We start from the raw sequence: 10163 nt of genomic DNA on the forward strand, positions 1-10163 counted from the left end.
AAGCAATACGAGAATCTCAAGGGTATTGATATACATGATGAGTCTCATGTAATAGGTTTGTCTGCAGATTATCCACCAGGTTTTCTTTCAGAATGGTCCTGCATTTGGCTCCATTTATCTTCCCATCAATTTTAACCATCTTCCCTGTCCCTGCTGGTGAAAAGCAGGTCCGAACCATGATGCTGCCACCACCATGTTTGACAGTGGGAATAGTGTGTTTAGGGTGATGAGCTTTGTTGCTTTTAAGCCAAACATACCGTTTTGCATTGTGGTCAAAAAGTTTGATTTTTGCTTCATCTGACCACAGCTCCTTCTTCCACATGTTTGCTGCGTCTCCCAGGTGGCTTGTGGCAAACTTTAAATGAGACTTTTTTTGAATATCTTTCAGAAATGGCTTTCTTCTTATTGCTCTTCCATAAAGGCCAGATTTGTGCAGTGTACCACTGATTTCCTATGGACAGACTCTCCCACCTCAGCTGTAGATCTCTGCAGTTCATCCACAGTGATCATGGGCCTGTTGGCTGGATCTCTGATCAGTCTTCTCCTTGTTCAAGATGAAAGTTTAGAGCAGGGGTCCGCAAACTACGGCCCGCGGGCCGGATCTGGCCCTCCACATTTGGTCCGGACCCCTGAACAATACCAGAGAGCATTGAGATTTTTTTTCATTTACCGTATTTTCTGGACAAAAAACAGTTTATATGTGGATTTTTCTTCAACCACCAGGGGACTCTTTAGCAGGAAGTGAATCATTGGAAGTCTGGTTACTTGCGCGCCAACATTGAACCACAAACAGCAAAATGAGTCAGAAACAGATCAGACGTCTTTGGAAAGTTTCTTTGCAAAGGAGAAAAGGCCCAGAGAAGAGACAGGAGGATGAATTTATCCCGGACCGGTAGGTGAGTCCCACATTACAAGCCGCTCTGCATAACATGCGGCGACCGACTGCTAATGAGGCAATGAAGCTTCAAGCTGCTTTGCCACATAGAGACCAAGCAGGCTGTGGATATAAGCAACACTTAGGGTGTCATTGTCTCTCGTCACTCCCAGATGGGACGTTCGAAGGATATATAACGTTACCATAGCGACCAGAGTTAGAGCGTTTGGGCAGTGGTCGAGAGGAGATGAGTAGAGCTTGTGAGTCTTAAGTCTGGTTTAGACGGCAAGATTGTCAGCCGATTCTCCAAACCTCTGTGACCACAGAGCTGATAAAGTCCAACAGGTTCGATGGTTCGTGTTCAGCCACACGGCACGAACCGATTCCAGTCACAACATCCCGATTCCATAGGATAATCCAGTAAAACCCCCAACATAGTGGAATTTAGAATAACCAAACACGGATGACGATATAGAAGCAATAGTGATAGTTTGTGGAATCATTTTAAGAGATAAAAGACGCAACAAAAAGAAAAGACAGTGGATGAAAGACGACGGGAGCAGCCGCTCTATTTGCTGCACTATGATTTGGAGGTGACTGTGTTTTTCATAGTTAACATTTTTAACTGAATAAACATAACATATGTAATAATGACCTTTACATATAATAATAAACATTTCCACATATCATCTCCGATGTCCACCGGACTCTCAGTTGCGCGATATGTCAGCTGTTTGGGATTCCCCTCTGCTCTGACGTCACCGCGCTTTCTGATTGGCTCCCTGTCACATTTCAGCAGGTTGTATTCTCGTTCCCAGTCAGGGAAAAACCCACAGGCTGCGATAAAAGGGCAAAGACACCTCAAACAGGGCATATTCAGGATTTAGCGGAACACCACTAGCCTTAGCCAAGATGCTTTATCTGACTGTTCATCCCCTCCCTCCCCCAGGGCTGCAACAAAATTCCCAAGTCTTGACTGGTCCGCGGTAATAAAAAGGTTCGGGACCATTGGGTTAGCACATGCTAGTAGCAACACGAAGGATCAGCACTTTTACTGTTACAGTTACCGTTCGGAAATTACCGTAATCAGTTCTGTTAAATCTAAACGTGGCAACTTTTTCTTTTTCAACCCTAATAAATGTGATATTCAATTGACCTGTTATGACTCAGATTTTGGCTGTCCGCCCCTCTGCTGCTGCTGCATTGTTGTGGAAAACCGGCAGAGATATCTGCTGCTTTTATGTTTTATTTTTCCTGGTTTAAAAAACAAAAAAGCTTTGAGGTTGTGGCTTATAGTCCAGTGCGGCTCATAGTTCGGAAAATACGGACTATAATCCTTCCTGGATTTATTCTGTGAAGAACCCAGAGAGGATTATTTGGTTATTATTTATTTCCTGACTTGTTCTGTGAAGAACCCAGAGAATGTTATTTGATTGTGCCTTCTTGAAAACAATATATTTTTACATTTAGGTACTCCTGCAATTGTCACACTTTTTCTGTTACAAACTGACTCTGGCTCCACGATGTTCTCTGTGCGTAAAGTTGAAACTGTCTGAGCACCAAGTGGTCAGCTGATCACATTCTGGACAGAAACCAGCGAACTGCTCTCTGTTCTCATCAAGACGAGGTGAGGAGGGAATCTGACATATTAACTCAGTTAAGTTTTTACTGGTTTTGTTTTTAAAACACCATTAACTAAGCAGTAACTATATATTGTATATTTGGCGTTTGTCATCTCATGTGTGATTAATTGGAGCGTAACGGTGGAGCATTTATTGCCCAGCACACTGCGCTTGTTTCTAACGGATCTGCTCTTTAATTTCTTTCCTCTCTCAACAGTCAGCTGTTATTCCTCTATTTAAACTACAATAAGTAGATCATAACATTCTCTAGCTTTTCTCTATGTGCTCCAAACTCATTAAATGTAAACTCATTAGAAGCCTCAGCCACCATCAGGCAAATAATTCTGGTCCGACCCGAACTATTGTTACCTGTCCAAACAGAGCTTCCTAACCAAGGTGTCCATAACTCTTCAACACGCTGTCAGCTCCCAGTCAGAAAGATGCATTTAGTTCAGTGTCCATGAGATGATATTCAGAAAGGATCTTTTATTTGATTGATTTTAGTTTCCTCTGTGATGAACTCTTAGCGTAAAGTCCATCATGTCTCCATGTGCTCCAGTCAAAGGTGTTAATTATAACATGTCAAATGACAGAGGGGCTTAAAAATAACCAAATATTCAGTTAGGTTATTTTTTTTAATTATATATATATAATATATATATGCACAGACACATTTAAAATTTTGCCCCCCAGAGGTAGTCCTGGGCCCCCAACTTTAAAAGTCTAGCTCTGCCACTGGCAGCGACAGCATTACACGTTTTCGATGTGTACCGTTACTGTGTAAACGCAGATCGTAATTAGAACGTTGTTGTGTAAACGCCCCCTAAATTTGCAGTACCGTAATTCCGCCACACGTAGCGCTATCTGAAAAATTCCAGTGGTTTCTGAAAGGGGAGGCGTTGCACTTTCCAGCAAATATCGGTGCAGTATTAACTGCAACTTCACAGCTGCAGCTGCAGAGTGCAATTAATCCGGAGGGCTGTCCTTTAATAGACAGTAAATTGCGAAAATAACTTGCTGGATATTGAAAGTTCCGGTTGTTATGGATACATGGGTAAGTATATCATCTCACAGGACATTTAAAGAACTACTTACAATTAAAATAAGGAAGATTTATTTAGTCAGACATTTGAAACTTAGGTGTAAAGAGCTCCGTCTGGGGGCCAGACTTTCAAGCAAAGCGAGCATTGGACCAAACGGCCCGCCTCAACTAAACTGTAGGTAATAGAGATGTCTGCCAATCAGAATTCTAGCTCCTGTGTTCTTGACCAATGACTGTAAGACGGTTTGTAGAAAAGCAAGTGCATGCGTTCGGTTCGGCGGTTAAATGCGATATGAAAGAAGATGGAGTTTGTCTGACCCGGTAAAGAAACACGTTTAGTTGGGAAAAGAATTAAAAATTAAAGCTCCGCGGAGCATCGAGCGGCCCTCGCAGCCAAGCGCCGCTCGGCCTATAGCCACCGCGTGGTCCCAGCACCGCCTTCCCCCAGCCACCGCTGATGCTCTGACGGAGCAGCCGAACCCGCCCTCCTTGAATTACTCAGTGTGTCATGTTTGGCTTTGCTCACAGAAAACGCACAACAATCTGTTAAGGATTGGCTGCTGCATGTAGATCAGGGGTCACCAACCTTTTTGAAACTGAGAGCTACTTCGAGGCTACAGAGTCATATAAAGACTACCAGTTTTACACGCTCTTCTGAAATAACAAATTAACTCAGTTTACCTTAGACATTATCATTAATGATTCTCATCTATGGGTAGAAACTGATCACGTTAATGATTTCTCACAATAATTAGCATTGAAAACTCGGTGGGAAACTGATATCAATATCCAGCACTTTATCTCTTAATCTCAGTAATTGGGTGATTCTATTTTTGCGGCAACATTTCGGCCTCAGGATTTTTGAAAAAAATATATTGTTTTAAGTTTTACATATTTTGTTACAACACTGACATGTTTAACAATAAGAAATTAATATTGGGCAAGCTCAGGATTAGATAAATTAATAATTATATGTGGGGGGTTTTCACCATTGTCTCTCAATGTGTTCCACCCTGTTACAAAGAGTGTGTCCCTTTTACTATATAATATGTTTTATTCTAGAAAGTGTAACATATCATGAAGTTACAAATCATTTCTGACTGTATTGTAAAGAAAAATCTGTTTTTTATTTCATTATAACTGACAGCATTGAAAATATTGGTAATTTTAAAAACTCATACCAATATTTGCATTTATTGGTCTACAACACCCAACATGGCTCAGAAAAATCCACAGTACTTAATGTTTTTGTAACAATATTTAATTAAAATGTGTGGAATGGAACATAACATGGTGGATTGTCCCATAACAGGGTGGAAAATCAAAGTCTTTGATTTTAAAATCTGATAATTTTATTATTAGTTGCAGGATTGGCTTTTTCAAGTCAAAGTATAGGTAGAGTACTTGTCCTGGCTCTATTTGGAAAGAACATGTGATATCTATATGACTTAAAATTATTTCTTTTCACCCTAATTTCTTCCTTATTTTGTTCATGAACATAAAAGGGTGGAACATAAGAGGGTGGAACTTTTCTAACTAATTTACCTGTAGTTCTTTATGTGGTCAACATTTAGCTAGCTAACATTCAACCGAATAACAAACTTTTAGTGACTAAATCTAAAATTATGCTTTTTTAAATTCTACTGAATAAACATTTTTCACAATCTTTCTTAACAGGGAGGAACATAACAGGATGGAACTTTCTAACTAATCTACCTTTAGCTCTTTATGTGGTCAACATTTAGCTAGCTAACCATCAACAGAATTACAATCCATTAACCCATGGGATTCAGTGTTCTAAATGGCCATTTTTTATTAATTTTTGATTTTACCTTTATATTTCTTAATAAAAAAACATGAATATTTCTTTATGTGCTAACATTTTTTTAGGACAACCTTAACTTTGTCAATTTACACGTATTTTTGTCATTTGGACATACTGACATTGCATTTTGGGCCTAAATCACACAAAAAAAGAAAATTTGAGTAGAAAAAGTTTTTGTTTTTGTCACTGTTAAACCCACAAATATGTATAACAATTACGTTTTATGGTTTAGAATTCTAAAGTATATTCTATATTTCAAAATTAATATGTACAAATATAGCAAGCAACTCATGTATATTAAATTATTATCAATAAAATGTAGGTAATCCATTCGTTCCTGTGCTACAATTTGCAAAATATCAAATCAAGATTCCAAAAAATGTATAACTTCCTAAATATATTTAAATTCTGGCAATTACTTCTCCTGACAATTTTAACACACTATAAATTTCAAAATCAATATGTAAAAATACAGGAAACAACTCATGTTACAGTTTAAATGTCATGAGGAAATCTATTACGCTGCACTGGGACACATGAAATTGAACATGTCAGTCAACAAAAAGGTGTGTAACGACAAAATAATATTTAAAAGGCATTTTGTTTATATTTGAATAATGGCAAACATCTTAATTCATCCATCCATCCATTTATCTGCACCCTTGTCCCTTAGTGGGCAGGGGAGGGTTGCTGGTGTCCATCTCCAGCTGGCGTGAAAACATCTAAATGTATAATTAAAATACTTTGTTGTACATATTTGGCACATTTTACAAAAAATAATTGTAAGCAAAACATGGGGACATGGAATGTTGCCGCAAAAAAGAATCAGCTTACATTTTTTAAAATAAATCTTATCACATTTTGAACTGACAAAATCTGCTGCATTTTTCACAAAATTGTAACTGTTACATGTCATGAATACACTTTTAAATTGAACACAATTCCTCAATATTTTAATTAAACTTTGCCATAACACTGCCATGTTGCCACTGACATCTGGTATTGGTATCCATATTAGTGAGAAGACTGGCATTGCATGCTGTTCACCAGTACTCCATAATCTGGTGTGTAACTTGAAACTGCAACCGTGAGTGCATCTTTCAGATGTGCATCAGTGAGACATGTTCTGTGTTTGTTCTTGATGAATTTCATGTCAGAAAACACTGATTCACAGAGATCGGTTGAACCAAACAAGCTGGTAACCTTCATAGCTGCTGTGCATACACCACAGCACCATCAATTTTACTTGGCTTTCAACACCAGCAGGATCTAGTTTTAAATTGTATGTTTTAAGCTGTATGTCTTAATTTTTTATTATGTTGTGTTTTAATGTACAGCACTTTTTATCAGCTGTGGTTGTTTTAAAGTGCTTTGTAAATAAAGTTGGTTTGGTTTGATTCCACTTAACGTACTGGGCTAAGTGGAATCAAGTTATAATGTAGCTGTCGCATTCAGTCTTCAGTTTTTTCAGTGGCTACCTGTATTAGATGTGTGCAAGATTTCCTGCTGTGTTGCCCCTACTGGACTGTGTTTAAGCTTCTCTTTATTAAATTATAATAAACATCATCATCATCACCTGGGTCTCTGTGTTCATCCTCACCACCAACAACCACAAATCATGACAGTTTAAGTTTTGGGAGAATTTTTGTGCATCTGAACAGCTTGATTGATACTTTATCTTGTCACTTGTGTTGACATTAGCTACATTGTGTTTACAGCAGCGCTCCCTGCTGCAGCCTGCAACATCTCATGCAGATTGGCCAATGTATAGAGGAGATACAGCTATTTCATTAACCAAAAGGGTGCAGTGGAGTCAAGTTATAATCTATTCTTTAGAGGATCACCACAGTCGATCATAGAAAATCTGGTGCAAATCGGATGAAGCCTGGTTGATTTAGAGACAATTGTAGACATGGCTGGCATTGCTATTTGCTAATAAGGCACGCCCACATGCTTCAGCTAGCAGCCAACATACACATAGTTCATCATCATGTCATTTTATATCAATTTGCACAGCACTGAACCCATTTGTGTCAGAGTAAAAGAAAGACTTCCGGCAGACAAAAACAGCTGACTTCCTGTTGGAGGGGGGCGTGGCTAAGGTGATGTCATCATATGACCTTGTGAATGTGATCAAGGCTGGCCTATAATGAGACATGGAAAGTCTGATGAAGTTGTCACTATTCCTGTAGAAGTTATTGCATTTTAATATTTCATGGCACAAAGCCAAAGTTTGACACTTAGCCACGCCCACATGCTTTGATGTACGAGAATTCTCTTGATAACTTTTCACCTTCAATGTCTTAAGTGTGTGCTGAGCGAGTTTGAAGTCTGTATCTCAAAAGCTGTAGGAGGAGTTCGATCAGATGCGACGTCTATGAAAAACCGGAAATGGCGGCTTTGATCCAAAATGGCCGACTTCCTGTTGGGTTTGGACCATGGCTCCAAGAGACTTTTTGTACATCCTGACAAGATACACATGTGTACCAAGTTTCATAATTCTAGGTTAAAGCATGGCTTGGGGCTGATGATTTAAACTCTTCTAGGGGGCGCTGTTGAGACATTAGGCCACGCCCACAAAATATTGCACTGGATTACTGTCCGGAGTTGGATAAGGATCCATCTCAGTGAGTTTGGTGCAGCTGGACTCACAATTGTGGAATTAACAGCCAAACGTATGGACACGGCGTTACAGGTATATTCGCCACGCCGCCACGCCCACCTGCTGCCTCCAAAACAAACAGCGTTGGAAACCATAACACACCAACATGTCTTCTGTTTGTGGACACAGTTTCATGTTGATTAGGTTAAAGAGGTCAGGTAGGGACCGATCACAATAAAACATGACACTTCCTGTTCTAAGGGGGCGTGGCTTATGTGATCTCAAAATTTCACGACTGAGTCTTGTAGGGCATCCAAAGGTGATCACACACAGAAAGTTTGATAGCTCTGTGAGTTTCTTTGTAGGGGATATAACTGTTTATTTTTTTATGGTGAGTCAGTGAACTTTGACCCCTAGTATCACCCCTTCAGCATGCACGAAAACTCACCGTTTTGATAACTTTTAATCGGGCATGCCTTCTGAACCAACTGACCAAGTTTGAAGCCGATCCATCAAAAGCCCTAGGAGGAGTTCGATCAAATGCGAAGGCTATAAACGGCCAAAATGGGGTGAAATTTGCAAATTCAATCCAAAATGGCCGACTTCCTGTTTGACATACACTATGAGAACAATTATAAATTCTGAGTGTCTTGGGGAGTTCTACAAGTGTACCGAATTTCAAGTCTCTACAATAAAGTAACTGAATAGGAAAGGGTCTTTTGAAATTTCTAGGGGGCGCTGTTGAGCCATTTTTTTGCGATTTTTGCGTAGACCTTAAAATACGTAAATTTTTCACAGTCTCTATGGGCCCACCAATTTTGGTGAGTTTTTGAATATGTTAAAGCCCCCAAAAAGGCAATTCATTTGAGGCGAGAAAAATAAAAAAAAAAATTAAAGCTCCGCGGAGCATCGAGCGGCCCGAGCAGCCAAGCGCCGCTCGGCCTATAGCCACCGCGTGGTTCCAGCACCGCCTTCCCACAGCCACCGCCGATGCTCTGACGGAGCAGCCGAACCGACCCTCCTTGAATTACTCAGTGTGTCATGTTTGGCATTGCTCACAGACAATGCACAAAAATACGTTGCAGATTGGCTGCAGCAAGTAGATCAGGGGTCACCAACCTTTTTGAAACTGAGAGCTACTTCATGGGTACTGAGTCATACAATGGGCTACCAGTTTGCCACTCTCTTCTGAAATAACAAATTTACTCAGTTTGCCGTTAGTTATATATTATCAATAATGATTAATGATACTTATCCATGAGAATACTCATCCATGAGAAGACACTGATCACGTTAATTATCTCACAATAATTAGCAATGAAAACAAGGTGGGAAACAAATATCAATATTCAGCACTTTATCTCTTTTAATCTCAGTAATTGGGTGATTCTTTTTTTGCGGCAAAATTTCGGCCTCAGGATTTTTGAAAAAAAAGTATTTTAAGTTGTGAATATTTTGTTACAACACTGACATGTTTAACAATAAGAAATTAATAATGGGCAAGCACAGGATTGGATAAATTAATTATTACATGTGGGGTTTTTTCACCATTGTCTCTGAATGTGTTCCACCCTTTTATGAACATTTACATATGGACCACAAATAGTTAAACATTTAAATTTAAAAAATAATGAATTTTTCTTAGTAAGAGTGTGTCCTTTTTACTATATGTTTTTTTATTGAAATTGTCACACATCATGAAGTTACAAATCATTTATGACTGTATTGTAAAGAAAACCCTGTTTTTTTTACTCATTATTACTGACATCATAGAATATATTGGTAATTTCAAAAACTTAGACCAATATTTGCAATTATTGGTCTTCAACTCCCAACATGGCTCAGAAAAATCCACAGTACTTAATGTTTCTGTAACAATATTTAATAAAAACATGTGTGGAATGGAACATAACATGGTGGATTGTCCCATAACAGGGTGGAAAATAAAAGTATTTGATTCTAAAATCTGATGATTTTCATTATTAATTGAAGGATTCCTAACAGGGTGGAACTTTAAGCTTTACATATACAGGTTTAACATATTTAAGATAAGAAAAAGTACAGAGACGGTGATTGTTGAAGCTCACTTTGTTTTCCATGGTTGAACTCACATCAAAACCAATTGATGTCACTTACATTAAATGGTTTTTAAGGAATTTTAGACTTTTTGAATGCAGAAATGAAACATCCTAACAGGG

The sequence above is a fragment of the Poecilia reticulata genome, chromosome 19 (genome assembly GCF_904066995.2).
Source record: "Poecilia reticulata chromosome 19, P_reticulata-male-v2, whole genome shotgun sequence".
Taxonomy (NCBI): domain Eukaryota; kingdom Metazoa; phylum Chordata; class Actinopteri; order Cyprinodontiformes; family Poeciliidae; genus Poecilia; species Poecilia reticulata.